Source organism: Artemia sp. Qi Xiang Cuo, chromosome 7, assembly GCF_049724085.1.
Source record: "Artemia sp. Qi Xiang Cuo chromosome 7, ASM4972408v1, whole genome shotgun sequence".
NCBI lineage: Eukaryota > Metazoa > Arthropoda > Branchiopoda > Anostraca > Artemiidae > Artemia > Artemia sp. Qi Xiang Cuo.
The window spans coordinates 18,118,140-18,134,124 of record NC_142800.1 but is presented as its reverse complement, the minus strand read 5'-3'; the positions used below and the strand labels follow the sequence as shown (position 1 = coordinate 18,134,124).

The following is a 15,985-nucleotide window of genomic DNA, read 5'->3' as shown; positions in this document are numbered from 1 at the left end:
CTGGCTCACTGAAGCAGTAAAATATTTGGTTTCCGCTTCCCTTTTAATGTTCATTTTTCCTATTAATATTAATTAATAGGATTGTTGCAATGATTTACTGATTTCCTATGTTTTTGTGAAGAACTCCTTCCTGATGATATTTTCTTGTCATGAGTGTGAAAAGTTGCATGCAATAAAGTACTGAATTGAAAATCTACCTGTCATTATTTTGTTAAAATTATTGTCCTTTAAGTTACCCCTTTTCGCCATTCAAGAGTAACAAAGCAACTTTAGAATAGAAAAGTTGTTGAAAATATAAACAGAATTTATATTTTATGAGCATTGATCAGGAAGGAACAGAGATATCCAAAAAGAACAATTTTGTTTTTCCTTATTGTTCAAGATAGTTTTGTTTATTGATCATTCGAAGTCAATGTTTATTGATTTTTTTTATATTTTAAAGTTTTTTTCAAAAATTTTCAAACCACGACTTTTTCCGGATGCCACAAGAGAGATCAAAAGAATTTTTTTTTTGTTTTAATGTTACCATTGAATAGGCAGTTTCTGGAATCACAAAAAAGAAAAAATATTGAAATATAGCATGAACAAATCGAAAATCATAGCCAGCGCAATAACGCTTCCGAAGTAAAGAACGATGTTGGCACAATAATGTATTATTTATTATTTTTTTTCTTTAGACCAGGGCACTTCATATCGAAGGAGTTCTCGTAAAAACTTCGAAAAGGGCTCATTTGATTGGAATGGCTAGTGCCCTTTTTGATGATCGAAAGTTATTGGAAGGCAACTAACACCCCTTCTGCGCCCACCATGTCCCCAAACACATCCAATCAAAATTTTGAGATAGCCATTTTGTTCAGCGCAGTTGATTTCCACATAGAAATTATGTTTTTGAGGAGGACACTCCCGCAAAGCCCTCAGGGCAAGGGTTTATAAGTTACGCCCTGGGGGCATATGAGGTTTTTATAGAAAGCGTTGTCGTAGAAACTTCAAAAATAGCTCATTCGATTGGAATTTAAAAGGGCTAGTGCCATTTTTAATGGTCGAAAGTGATTGGAGGGCAACTAACCCCCCTCTCACTCCCACCTTTTCCCCATACATTTTTTTTTGTTCAACGTAAAACAGCCATTTTGTTCAACGTAGTTGAAAGTTCTGAAAATTAGGTCTTTGAGGATGACAAAACCCTTCCCCCCCCCCTCCCCACAGCCCTCAGGGCAAGGGTTATAAATTATGCCCTGGGGGCATATAAGGTTCTTATAGAAAGCCATGTCGTAGAAATTTAAAAATGGGCTCATTCGATTGGAAATTGAAATTGCCAGTGCCCTTTTTAATAGTCGAAGTTGACTGGAAGGCAACTAACACCCATTCCACCTCCACCATGTTTCCCAAACACATCCAATCAATTTTTGAGATAGCCATTTCGTTCAATGTAGTTGAAAGTTTTGGAAATTGTATCTTTGAGCAAGAAACTCCCCCCATAGTCTTCAGGACAAGGGTTATAAGTTATGCCCTGGGGGCGTATAAGATTTTTATTGAAAGCTTTGTCGTAGAAACTTCAAAACGGGCTCATTCGATTGGGAATTCAAAGGGCCTAGTGCTCTTTTTAACAGTCGAAAGTGATTGGAGGGCAACTAACCCCACTCCCATGCCCACCTTTCCCCCAAACACATCCAATCAGATTTTGAGATAGCCATTTGGTTCAACGTAGTTGAAAGTTTTGAGAATTATTTCTTTAAGGATGCCTCCCCCCCCCACAGCCCTCAGGGCAAGGGTAGTAAGTTATGCCCTGGAGTTATATAAGGTTTTTATAGAAAGCGTTGTCGTACAAACTTCAAAAAGGGCTTATTCGAATGAAAGTTGAAATGGCTAGTGCCCTTTTTAATAGTCGAAAGTTATTTTAGGGCAACTAACCCCCCTCTCAGGCCCACCATTTCCCCAAACACATACAATCAAGATTTTGAGATAGCCTTTTTTCTCAATGTAGTTGAAAGTTTTGGAAATTAGGTCTTTAAGGATGACAACCCCCCCACAGCCTTCAGGGCAAGGTTGTAAGTTATGCCCTGGGGGGCATATGAAGTTTTTATAGGAGTTTTCGTAGAAACTTCAAAAAGGGCTCATTCAATTGGAAATTGAAAAGGTTGGAGCCCTTTTTAATAGTCGAAGGTGATTGAAGAACAATAAACCCCCCTCTCACGCCCACCATTCCCCCAAACACATCCAATCGAAATTTTCAGATATTTATTTTGTTCAACTTGGTTGAAAGTTCTGAAAATTAGGTCTTTGAGGATGACAACCCCCTTGCACAACCCTCAGGGCAAGAGTTGTAAGTTTTGCCCTCTGGTCATATATAGTTTTTATAGAAAGTTTTGTCGCAGAGACTTCAGAAAGAGCTCATTTGATTGCATATTGAAAGGGCTAGTTCCCTTTTTAATAGTAGAAAGTGAATGGAGAGCAACTAACCCAACCCCACCTCTCACGCCCACCCAACTCTCATGCCCACCCAACTCTCAACAACCCAACTCTCACGCCCACCATTTTCCCAAACACATTCAATAAAAGTTTTGAGATAGCCATTTTGTTCAACGTTGTTGAATGTTCTAGAAATTATGTATTTGAGGATGACGAACCCCAGAGAGCCCCGAGGGCAAACTTTGTAAGTTATACCCTGGGGGTATATACGTTTTCATAGATAGCGTTATCGTAGAAACTTCAAAAGGGGCTCATTCAATTGGAAATTGAGAGGGATGTTGTCCTTTTTAATAGTCGAAAGTGATTGCAGGGTAACTAATCCCCCTCTCACGCTCACCATTTCCACAAATACATACAATCAAAATTTTAAGATAGCCATTCTGTTCAACATAGTTGAAATGTCCGGAAATTATGTCTTTGAGGATGACAACCTTCCCCCCAGAACCCTCAAGACAAGGGTCGCAAGTTATACCTTTGGGGCACTTAACGTTTTTATAGAAATTTTTGTCGTAGAAGCTTAAAATAGGACTCATTTGTTTGGAAATTGAGAAGATTAGTGCCTTTTTTATTAGTCAAAACTGATCAGATGGCAAATGTCTCTCTCCATGCCTATAATTTTCTCAAACAGTTCCAATTAAAATTTCGATATAGTCATTTTTTAAGCCTATAAGAAAGGTCTGGAAATTATGTCTCTAAGGATAACAAATCCCTGAAGCCCTCAGGGCAAGGGTTGTAAGTTTTGCCCTGGGGACATATAGGGTTTCTATAGAAAGTGTGGTCATATTAACTTCAAAGGGGGCTCATTGGATTGGTAATCAGACACTCTAGTGCCCTTTTTAAGAGTCAAAGTGATCAAAGGGCAGCTACCCTCACCCCCCTACATACACGTCATAATATCCCGAAGTGCGTGTAATAGAAATTTTGAGATAGCCATTCTGTTCAAAATAGTCTAAATATCATATAATAAGGCTTTTGGGGTTGAAACAAACCCGAGACACTAGGGACGAGGGTTGTAAGTTATGCCCAGGAGCTATTAAAGGTTTTTATGGAAGGGATGGTTGTTTAACTTCAGAAGCGGCCCAGTCTTTCTCCCTGAAAAAGACTAGGTCAATATAAAGCTAACAGAAATTAATCTAAAAACTTTTTGCACAAAAAAAGTTTTTCAGATAAAAGTAAAGAACTCCATTGAACCAAAAATGAACAAAATCAGAATCAAATGATCTATCAAGCATCCAGCTACCACAAATCAGTATTATTAAATAAATGAAACCCAAAACAACCTCCGTTAACTTTTGAATCATAATAAGGTAACTTGAACTTTCAATTTTCAATCAAATCATCCACCATCGAAGTTTATACGACCACCCCTTACGTAAAAACACTATAAACCTCTGGGGCATAACTTAAAAAACTTGCCCCTGGGGTCTGGGGGATTGTATTGACCCCAGAGTTTGTTTATCTGATGTTTGATCTATTTTAAAAAATGACTATCTCAAAATTTTGTATCGGATGGATTTGAGGGAATAAAGGCTAGTGGAGGGGGGCTATTTGCACTCGGATCTCTTTTAACTCTTATAAGTGAACAAGAACCTTCAATTTCTAATCAAATGAACCCCCTTCGAAGTTTAAACGACCAACTCTTACATAAATACCTTAAACGCCTCAGGGGCATAACTTAGAACACTTGCCTCCGGGCTCAGGGGTGTTGTGTCGACCCCAAAGTTTTTGTTATCTGATGTTTGAACTATTAAAAAAACAGTTATCTCAAAATTTGTATGGGAGGGATTTGTTGAAAAAAAGGCTTGGGGGGCTAGTTGCCCTCGAATCTCTTTTGACTATTAAAAAGTGAACTAGAACATTAAATTTCCAATCAAATGAGCCCTCCTCGAAGTTTATACGACCATCCCTTCCTTAAGAACCATATATGCCCTCAGAGCGCAACTTACAACGCCTGCCTCCGGGCCCTGGAGGATTGAGTCGACACCGGATTTTGTTTATCTGACTTTTGAACTATTTTTAACAAAACGGCTGTCTCAAAACGTATATCAATTGGGTTTGGGGGGAAAAAGGCATGGAGGGTATAGTTGCCCTCGGATCTCTTTTGACTCTTAAAAATGAACTAGAACTTTCAGTTTCCAATCAAATGAGCCCCCTCTGAAGTTAATACGAGCATCCTTTTTATAAGAACTATATATTCCCCATAGATATAACTTATAACGCCTGCCCCCGGGCCCTGGGAGGTTGGGTCGACACCAGAGTTTTACTATCTAACCTTTGAACTATTTTAAACAATGGCTATCTCAAAACTTGTATTGGATGGGTTTGGGAAAAAAATGCGTAAGGGGGGGACTAGTTGACCTTCGATCTCCTTTGACTCTTAAAAAGTATACTAGAACTTTTAATATCAAATTAAATCAGCCCTCTGAGAATTTTATACGAGCATCCCTTTCATAAAAACCAGTAATGCCCCCAGGGCATAACTTATAACACCTACCCTCGGGCCCTGGGGCATTTTTTAGACACCTGAGTTTATGTTATCAAACCTTTGAACTATATTTAACAAAAAGGCTATCTCAAATTTTTTATGGGATGCCTTTGGGGAAAAGGGGTATGGGGGGGGGGGGGCCAATTTGCCCTCTGATCTCTTTTTACTCTTAAAAATTGAAGTAAAACTTTCTATTTCAATTCAAATGAACCCTATCTGAAGTTTATACGAGCATCCTTTCCATAACAACCATATACACTCCCAGGTCACAACTTATTTAATGTTTGACCATTGTAATGTTTGTGTATGGCCTACCAGCTGAGTAGATTATCTATATATCTATCTATCTATCTTACAACGCCTGTCCCTGGACCCTGAGGGATTGTGTCGGCCCCGGGGTTATGTTATATGATCTTTGAATTATGTTAAAAAAAAGGGCTATCTCATAGTCCTTATCTGATGGGCTCGAAAAAATAGCGCGTTGAGGGAGGGGGGCTAGTTTCCCTCCAAACTCAATTGATTCTTAAAAAGTGAACAAGAAATTTCAATCTCCAATCAAACGAGCCCTCTTCGAAGTTTATACGAGCATCCCTTCCATAAGAGCCATATATTGCCCCGGAGCATAACTTACAACTCCTGCCCCCAGGCCTTGGGGGGTTGCGTCGACACAGAAGTTTTTCATATATAGCCTTTGAACTATTTTTTATAAAATGGCCATCTCCAAATTTTTATCTGATGGGTTAGGGGAAAAGAGGGTGTGGGGGCTAGTTGCCCTTGGATCTCTTTTGACTCTTAAAAGAGAGCTAGAACTTTCAATTTCCAATCAAATGAGCCCTCTCTGATGTTTACACAAGAATCCCTTTCATAATCGCTTTCAACCTAATTTTTGAAATATTTAAAAAAAATGGCTATCTCAAAATGTGTATCTGATGGGTTTGGGGGGAAAAGGGCGTGGGGGGAGGGCTAGTTGCCCTCTGATCACTTTTGACTCTTTAAAACGGCACTAAAACTTTCGATTTCCAATCGAATGAGCCCCCTTTGATGTTTATACGACGACCCCTTCCATGGGAAGTGCCTCTGGAAACAAAATGGAGCCGTATGGTCCTTACTATAGGCAACGCCACAGCGTTGCCTCTTATACACGATAAGGCAGTATCATTGTCATATTTTGTATTTGTTGGTCTTCAACGTGTATCGGAATTGACGAGTTCCAGTTCCGACTTTACATCCAAAAAGTACCAACCCGGGTAGCGAAGAAGCATTTTAGTTAAAGCCCTAAAATTCAAAAAAAATTCTTTTCTTTTTCTTGTTTTTTTTTTATTATTATTCGTCTGTTAGTCAAAATTGAGGCATGAGTGAAGTAATCACTTTCTATTTCCAAGAAATATTGATGTTGCTAGAAGTAAGCGTTTTTTCTAATGTATTTACAATTTCCCATGCTATTAGTTTATTCCCTACCGTTGTATTTTCAATTCTCCAAAGGGTGACTAAAACCATAGCATGCAATATGGTTTACATTTATCTTCTACAGTAAAAGTGCTCGTATCATTTACCTTTGGAAAAATTTGAAGTCCTCCAGAAGCAATTTTCAAAATTGATTTGGCTTGAGAAAGTAGTTTTTTTAGTTATTTGTTTACCTCTTTTCGAAACTAAGAATTCATTTCCTTCCATTATTTTCTATATTCTCCAGCGGGAACTAAAGCTTCAGGATTTTAGAGCGATTTCACCCATAAATCTCCTCTTGCCGAAAGAGATGTATCAGGCTCTTATCTTAAGAGGAACTTGAAAATCGTTTGAAGGCAATTAAACTATTTGAAGGTAAATAAAGCACTGATTAAAGGACGTAATATAAATTGATACAATATCAGTTAATACAATACAATAAGGTATCAATTGATACAATTGATGCCTTTTTCTTTAAAAAGGAGAAAATGAATTTTAGCTTAGGAGGCCTATATATCAAGCTTGATAGGACAAATAAAATAAATTCTAAAGCATAAAACGAAGAGAAATTATTCCGTATATGAAGAATTGCCCCCCTCCTCAATACTTTGCTTTTTACGCTCCTGTTCTAATTAAACTCCTGTTCTAATTAAACAGCCCCTGTGTTTCAGTAGTTGTTCTAAGAAAATGGGAAATACAGTAAAAACTTTAACGTAAAGAGCAAGGTATTGAGTAAGGAGCAACCCTTCATATACAGAATTGTTTCTGTTTGTTTTGAGTTTTAATGCTGCTCCCTGCTTTCAGTTTTAAAAAAAACTTTTTTTTTTACTTAATATAAATAAGGAACGTGTTATAATTCAAAGTAAAAAATAATAAGTCCTTGCACAGAGACACTATCCCCTCCCCCCCCCACCAAATATCCCGAGTCCTATACAAAATTAAACTATTTTTAGAGAACTACATTTTCTTATGTCTTCTCTTTAGAAAAGACAAAATTCTCGATTTACAACTAATTACTGATAATTAAAAAAAAAAAAAAAAAAAAAAAAAAAAAAAAAGAAACACTAACAATTACAAACGCGCAACCATAATAATTTCATCATATAATTATATATAGATTCTATAAGCTATTAGTGAAGACCTTTTAATCATTTTTTTCTTTTCTGGGGTTTTAGCTATGTGAGGTTAAATTCTGGACGATCTATTTTTTTTTTTTTTTTTTTTTTACTTAATTTTTATGGTTTAAGTATTTCTGGGTCAATCAGCTGATTTGAATTTTGGTGTGGAAGATTTTACCAGTGTTTTGGGTATTATTTCTTCAAGCCTTTTGAGAGTGGGTTTAACTCAGATCACTCCCCCCCCCCCCTCTAAATTTATATAGAGACATGTCGCGCCTCATCTAACCCACTCAGGGATCATTTTGGGAATGATCCTAAATGATTGTGTAAATCCTTAAAATTTGTATGATTTTAAATAATATGTCTAACAAATTGAATCTGATTTCCACTAGATTTGAAATTGGAGCTTTTTCTTTCAATCACTAATTGGGAATATGAGCCAAAAACTGCAATGGGTCTCCTAAAATGTAACAGAGCAAGTTGTTTACTTTTCTAGCAATTGGGTACCAATTGCTATTATAGTTAGTATCAAAGGAATTCTGAGCTCTTTGATTTCAAGTCTTTTGGCTGTAATATGTCAGTTGAAAAGCAAAATACGGTTAGGATGTATTTCACTAAAGGTGTTTCATATTAAGCATCGTTGGTATTTGAAGATTTTGAAGTCACTAATTGCGAACATGGATGTTGAAATTGCAATTCGAATGTCTTCAAACAAAACACAGTAAACATCATGCTTTTATTGCAATTGGTTCCGGTTCTACCAAACTTTGTATTGTATGATTTCTAACTTGTTGGTTAGAAGTCTGAGGATAAAGTTCCAATATGAAAGTCCTAGACCGAAATATATTAAGTACACATATCAGAAATAATATAACATATCAGACCTTATAGCATATCACAAATGGGCAACACTGTAATAATAATATGTCAATGTCAATAAAATAAAAGATATACCACTACCACCTTATTTTAGGCTTATTTAGGTAAAGCATACCATATATTAAATACGTAACCTAACCTACCCAGATTGTCTTGGGCAATAGCCTCTTATCCTGTAAAAATTCAACTGCCTCTTTTTCTGTCTTTGGCAAATCCCAAATTGTAATTTTAACATTCATATTAGATCATCTGTTTCACTCAATTCAACACTAACACGTGTTTTAGTACCGGGTATCTGTCCCGGTATCTGTGACATCTCCCGTTTGACATTCCATAAAAAGTATATAAAAGTGTCCGTATAATGCACTAGTACCCTAATATTTTACTGACATGTATCCTCCAGAGAAGCCTATTTCTAAAGGGTTACCACTAAATTATCCAATTTCCTATAGTTACAAATAAGTGACTTCAGTTAGGACAGGGTTCTGCATCCGACTCGGCAAAAAAAAACTATAGAAAGTTTGGAAATAGCAATTTCTCAACTGATTCGAATAACTAGAACTAATTACAAATGAAAAAGCTTCCAAGTTCTAGGGACATTGATGCAATACCATCCTTCATCCGTAACGTGTGTCCCAGCTACCTCAGCATTTCTTTCATTATAGGTCTAGAAGGTAAGATAGAAATACATTTGTCGTGCAGATTGTTGTTTGACATTGTGGTTGTTTGGCTTGTCGCTGGTCGGCCAAACGGGTACCTAAAACTTTCTGTGGACAATTTTTCTGGAAAACATTCAACAAATCTTCCTTGGCCCTGCAAAGCGTCTACGCTTCAGAACCATACTTTACTATTGTCATTACCGCAGCTTGCAACATCCTAACTTTTGTTTTCTAACCTATCTTTCTATTCTTCTGAAGTTTTCTCAACTGTGAGAATAACCCGGGCCTTGGCTATAGGCCTGTATCAAACAGTCCGTGGTACCGAACTGTAAGTAAGGTGCAATCCGGCATAATAGTAACCGAAACTCTAGAAAAAGTAATTTTGATACCAATATGGGGGTTACATGGAGGATCCTTCCATGGAGGGAGGAGGGGAATTTTCCATAAAGGGGGTGCCGGATTTCCATGCATTGTTTAAGAAACGATCAGAAATGAAATAAAAACACACTTTTTTCAACTGAAAGTAAGGAGCAACATTAAAACTTAAAAGGAACAGAAATTATTACGTATAGGAGGGGTTTCGCCCCTCTTCAATATTTCGCTCTTTACGCTGAAGTTCTAGTAGTACTTTCAAAAGAGCTATTTATTCTAAATAAACGGCCTTTGTGATTCAGGGTTCATTTTTAAGGAATTGGAGCAAAACTCAAACTTTAGCGTAAAGAGCGAGGTATTGACGAGGGGGCAAATCCCCTCATATACGTAATAGCTTCTTTTCGTTTTAAGTTTTAATGTTGCTCCTTAATTTCAGTTGAAAAAACTTATTTTTTTTGTTTAATATTAATTTAAAAATATTTTTCCACAAAATAAATTTTTCAAAGAAAAGTAAAGAGCTCTATTAAACAAAAAATGCGCAAAAATAAAATCAAATAATCTACGAAGCATGAAACTACCGCAAATTAGCAATGATAAATAAACGAAACCCAAAACAAATAGAAATTACAATAAATAACCGAGTCAAACTAAAAAAGAGCAGAAATTAACACAAGTTGGGCTCAAAACCCCTATGCCTTCCCAAGGCCAGAACGTAATTTGCACTTTAAGAAAAAAATACAGATGAATATGCATTGATAATAAATCAAATAATATTAAAATTTTGATTGCTAAATATAAGTATATGTATATTAAACTGACAAGGCACATTCATTTGTATTTTTTTCACTAAAGTGCAAATTATGTTAGCCTTGCCCTGCGTTAGCCTTCTGTTAGGCATAGCTTACAACCCTTGCCCTGAAGGCGGGGAGGAGGGAGGTTTCACCCTCAAAGACCTAATTTCCAGAACTTTCTGCTACGTTGGCCACAATGGCTATCTGAAAAATTTAATTGGATGTGTTTAGGGGAATGGTGCGCATGAGAGGGTGGTTAGTTACCCTCCAATCACTTTCGACTATTAAAAAGGGCACTAGCCTTCTCAATTCCCAATTGAAGGAGCCCATTTTGAAGTTTTCACGACAACCCTAACTATAACAATCTTATATGCCCCCAGGGCATAACTCACAACCTTTGCCCTGGGGGCTCTAGGGGTTTTGTCATCCTTAAATACATAATTTCCAGAGCTTTCAACTACGTTGAACAAAATGGCTATCTCTAAACTTCGATTGAATGTGTTTGGGGAAATGGTCGGCGTAGGAGGGGGGTCAATTACTCTCCACTCATTTTCTACTATTAAAAAGGGCAATTTCAATTTCCAAACAGAGTCCTTTTTGAAATTTCTACAACCAATTTCTATATATACCTTATATGCCCCCAGGGCATAACTTACAACCCTTGCACTGAGGGCTCTGATGGGGCTATCATCCTAAAAAACCTAATTTCCAGAACTTTCGACTACGTTGAACAAAATAGATATTTAAACATTTTGATTGGATATGTTTGGGGAAATAGTGGGCGTGAGAGGGGGTTTAGTTGCCCTTCAATCACTTTCCAATATTAGGAGTAGGTTAAAATCTCTGTGTTTTGGTGAGTATAATATTTCTTAGCGATTTTCTGTTGAGGGGTCTCTCAGTTGTATTTTGGTTATTTTTTATTGTGGTTGTGTGAGGGTGGTAGTGAGAGAACGGTGATAATTAGTTATGGTTTGTTTTTCTTTATTTTGGGGGCTGCACTAAGTTGGAGGAGGTTGTGCCGTGTTTTTTTTTCTCTCTTTTATTTTTTTATTTATTGTTTTACGTTGTTGATAGCGACGTATATATCAGGTTTTTTTCTGAAGGGTGTATAGCCTAAACAAGTTTGCTTCTGGTGGTTGATTTATTTATTTGTTTGATTGGAATAAAAACCCTTATCAGTTATCAGTTAAAAGGGCACTAGCCCCTTCAATTTCCAGTTGAATGAGTCCTTTTTTATGTTTTTACAACATCGCTTTCTATAAAAACCTTACATGCCCCCAGGGCAAAACTAAAAACCATTGCCCTGAGGGTTGTGAGGGGAGGGGTTGTCATCCTTAAAGACCTAATTTCCAAAACTATCAACTACGTTGAATAAAAATGCTACCTAAAAATTTGGATTGGATGTTTTTGGTGAAAAGGTGGGCGTTAGAGGGGGTTAGTTGACCTCAAATCACTTTCTACTATTAAAAATGGTACTAGCCCTTTGAATTTCCAATCGAAACATCTCTTTTTCAAGATTCTGCGACAAAGATTTCAATAAAAACTTATATGTCCCCAGGACATGACTTATAACCCTTGCCCTGAAGACTGTGGGGGGGGGGGGAGTATCCTGCTCAAAGGTATATTTTCCTGACCTTTAAGCTGCGTGAAACAAAATTGCTATTAAAAATTTTGATTTGATATGTTTGGGTAAAAAAGCCATTTCAATTTCCAATCGAATGAGGTATTTTTGAAGTTTCTACGACAACACGTTCTATAAAAACTTATATGCCCCCAGGGCATAACTTACAACCCTTGCCCTGAGGGCTGTGGGAGAGTTCCCTCCACAAAAACATAATTTCTATCTGGATAGCAACTACGCTGAACAAATTTTTGATTGGATGTGTTTGGGAAAAAGGTGGGCGTGAGAGAGGGTTTAGTTGCCCTCAAATCACTTTCGACTATTAAAAAGGGCACTAGACCTTTGAATTTCCAATCGAATGAGCCCTTTTTGAAGTTTCTATGACAAAGATTTCAATAGAAACTTATATGCCTCCAGGGCATAACTTATAACCCTTAGCCTGAAGACTGTGGGGGGAGTGTCCTGCTCAAATGTATAATTTCCTGAACTTTAAACTGCGCGGAACAAAATAGCTATCTCAAACTTTTGATTGGATGTGTTTGGGGAAATGGTGGGCGTGGAAAGACTGTTAGTTACCTTTGGGCGTGGAAGGGGTGTTAGTTGCCTTCCAATTACTTTCGACTATTAAAAAGAGCACTAGCCATTTCAGTTTCTATTCGAATGAGCCTTTTTTGAAGTTTCTACGATAACGCGTTCTATAAAAACCTTATATGCCCCCAGGGCAAACCTTACAACCCATGCTGTGAGGGCGGTTGGGGGATTGTCATCCTCAAAGACTTAATTTCCAGAACTTAAAACTACCTTGAATAAAATGGTTATCTCAAAATTTTGATTGGATGTGTTTGGGGAAAAGGTGGGCTAGAGAGGGGGGTTAGATGCCCTCAAATCACTTCCGACTATTAAAAAGAGCATAGTCCTTTGAATTTTCAATCGAATGAGCCTTTTTTAAAGTTTCTACGACAACGCCTTCTATAAATACCTTACATGCCCCCAGGGCATAACTTACAACCCTTACCCTGAAGGCTGTGGGGGAGTGTCCTCCTCAAAAACATAATACCTATGTGAAAATCAACTACGCTGAACAAAATGGCTATCTCAAAATTTTGATTGTATGTGTTTCGAGAAATGGTGGGTGTGGAAGTTGCCTTTCAATCAATTTCGACTATTAAAAAGGGCACAAGCCACTCCAACTTCCAATTGAATGAGCCCTTTTCGAAGTTTCTACGACATCTTCTTCGATACGAAGTGCCCTGCTCTAAAGGAAAAAATAATAATAACAAATTGAGTCAACATTGTTCTTATGCGCTCTCCGGGCATAACTTATAACCCTTGCCCCGAGGGTTGTGGGGGAGTATCGTCCTCAAAAACATATTTTCTATCTGGAAATGAACTACGCTGAACAAAATGGCTATCTCAAAAGTGATTGGGGGAATGATGGGCGTGGGGGGGGGGGGCGAGTTGCCCTCTAATCACTTCGACTATTAAAAAGGACACTAGTCACTCCAATTTCCAATCGAATGAACCCTTTTCGAAGTTTCTATGATAACTACTTCAATGCGAAGCTCCCGGGTATGGAAAAAAAAACACATTGCGCCAACATCGTTCTTTACTTAGGCAGCGCTATTGCGCTGCCTATGATACTTATAGACCTATATCCTATAATGCCATATCCTTTTTATATCGTCACTGCATTCCATCGTCACTATATCCTGCATCCATAATGCTAGCCAGGTAAGTGAAGCTATCTACTAGGTCGATCTTCTCGTCTCAAAGCATCACCTTTTCACCATCATTTGTTCCTAATCTAAGCGACTTAGTCTTCTTAACAATAATTTTCAAACCTGTTCTTGCCCCCTGAACTCTGAAAATTTCTAAGAATTCGTTCATTTTACTGAAAATTTTGGAGAATTTTACCTTTCATTAGGTTCCATTAATTCAATTGTTCTTTTTAGAACAGTCAATATTAGTGTAAAGCTAAAACTGGACTTGAGCTTTATCATTACAAAATGAGCAGACAGCTATTTTTCATAGAGCAGACTACTATTGGTAGTCTGCTACTAATAGGCGGCAGACTACCTATTGGCAGTCTAGCTAAACTTGTGAATTCCCACTGTAAGAAAATACAAGATTTTCTACCATCAACTTGGATTAGCTCTATCCCATTAAATGAAATATGTATAGGACATTCTAATTAGCTTATGGAATCCAAACTTTAATCCAATATTTCAATCTTGCGAATTTTTAATTCTTTTTCGTCTAGTGCAACCATTTCGTCTAGTGCAACCATTTTGTCTAGTGAAACTATTTCTTAACCAATCGGACCGTTGGAACCATTTCGTCTAGCGCAACCATTTATTAACCATTCGGACCCTTGTATAACCATTTCCCTTCGGACCCTTGCAATCATTCAGATCCTTTGACCCTTCAGACCCTTTTTTCCCAACCATTTCAGACCCTTGCAACCATTTCGTCTAGTGCAACCATTTCTTAACCATTCGGACCTTTGTATAACCATTTCCCTTGTAATTCATTAAATTATTTTGAACCCCCTCTCAAATAAAGAAAATACAAAAAGAACAGACTAATTACAATAAATAACTAAAATACACAAAATAAAGGAAAACGGTTATTTGCTCCACGTAGATGATGAGAGGGAGACAATTCCGTATTGTTACAATATTGTTTTGTATAAGAAGTTAGACATTAAATTTACATCCTCCCCTATTCAAAAGCGGTAGGGAATAAACGCCTCAAGAAGAAATTTTTTCCAGAAGAGTCCTTGCAGCTTAAAAAATTTGAAAGTTATGATCTGAAAATTCAGTATGGCATTTCAGGCCTGCTCCACCCCTCAAGAGATCTTTTATAAGAGTTATTTTAGGGGCGAATATCAAAAGCTGTTCAAAAATTAAAATAGGTTTATTTCAGCAAAAGTAGTTTAATTTTAGTACACCTTAATTAATTATTATTTTTACACCTTTAATTATTATTTTTCTATCTTTTCCCAGTTACTTAAAAAGTAGTCTTTATTTTCATTTCGTTTTTTCTTATTTTTTTCTCGGAAAAAGCTACAGATGCGAGTTTGAAATACTCCATATATCTGTTTTTATCGTAGTTTTAATTTTTTCGTTAGAGTTTTTCAACCGTATTTTGTTTATTTTTTCCTGATACAAAGATCTTTTATTTGAAAATTTATTTCTATAAAAGAAAAAATTGAAATAAAAAATTTTCTTCATTAAAGAAGCCCTTAGCCCTTAAAGAAGCTCATCATTGACAGAACTCTTAGGAGTCATTAAAACTACTGCAAAAATAACAACATAGTTGTGGATGCAACCATTGTAAGGCATTTTCAAAACATATAGGGATATGAGATCCTTTAAAACTTTTCATATACAGGGATCCCTTCAAACGATTGTTATTCAATTAAGAATTCAGTTAAGTCGATCCATGTAAATGAGCTAAGCCATTCTAACTTTAAGTTCTTGAAAACCTCAAAATTAAATTTTTTTAGAATATTCATTTTTTAAAATTTGTTTATTCTGTCAACTTGGTCTCTCTCGAAGGCTGATTATAAGGAACTACCCCCCAAGAGCATAATAAACCATTGAATTAAAAAGCAATGCTTAGTTCTATTAATCCTCTTTCCAGGAAGAAGGCAGTGATCCACCTCCATTCAATCCTCTGGGATCAGACTAGTTTGACCAAGGAGTTGAAACATGCCAGACATATTTGCCATACATACATATTTGCCAGACATACATGCCAGATTTGAATCAAACTTGGTAAATACTGAGCAAGAGAGCGACTGGATAAGCATATAGTAAGTGCTGCACTAAGATTCAACCGAGGGTCAATGGCCTACCGGGAGACTACAGGACCTATTCATCAAGATGTCAAGATTTTCAGGACTTCGTCAAGATTTTACTAATTTTTCTTTTGTGATGTGGGTATTTTGAGGGTGTTTTTATTAATTTTGTCGTCCTCTGGAGATAAATTACAGTGTATATACCAGCTCAAGGCATAGTATTAGACTGAACTGATTAGAAGTAAAAAAAAAAAATATTGTAATAAAACTCACACCACAAATAGGATACACTCACTCACACTCACTCACAAATAGGATATGTCAACTGATTCAAGTTTCAGCAAATGGT

At 36.8% G+C, this 15,985-nt stretch overlaps 1 protein-coding gene across 2 annotated transcripts in view; it reads right to left on the bottom strand.

Moving 5' to 3' along the window:
* Positions 1–15,985, bottom strand: part of LOC148950019 (uncharacterized) — a 239,706-nt gene that overhangs the window by 205,143 nt on the left and 18,578 nt on the right. The window lies entirely within an intron of this gene.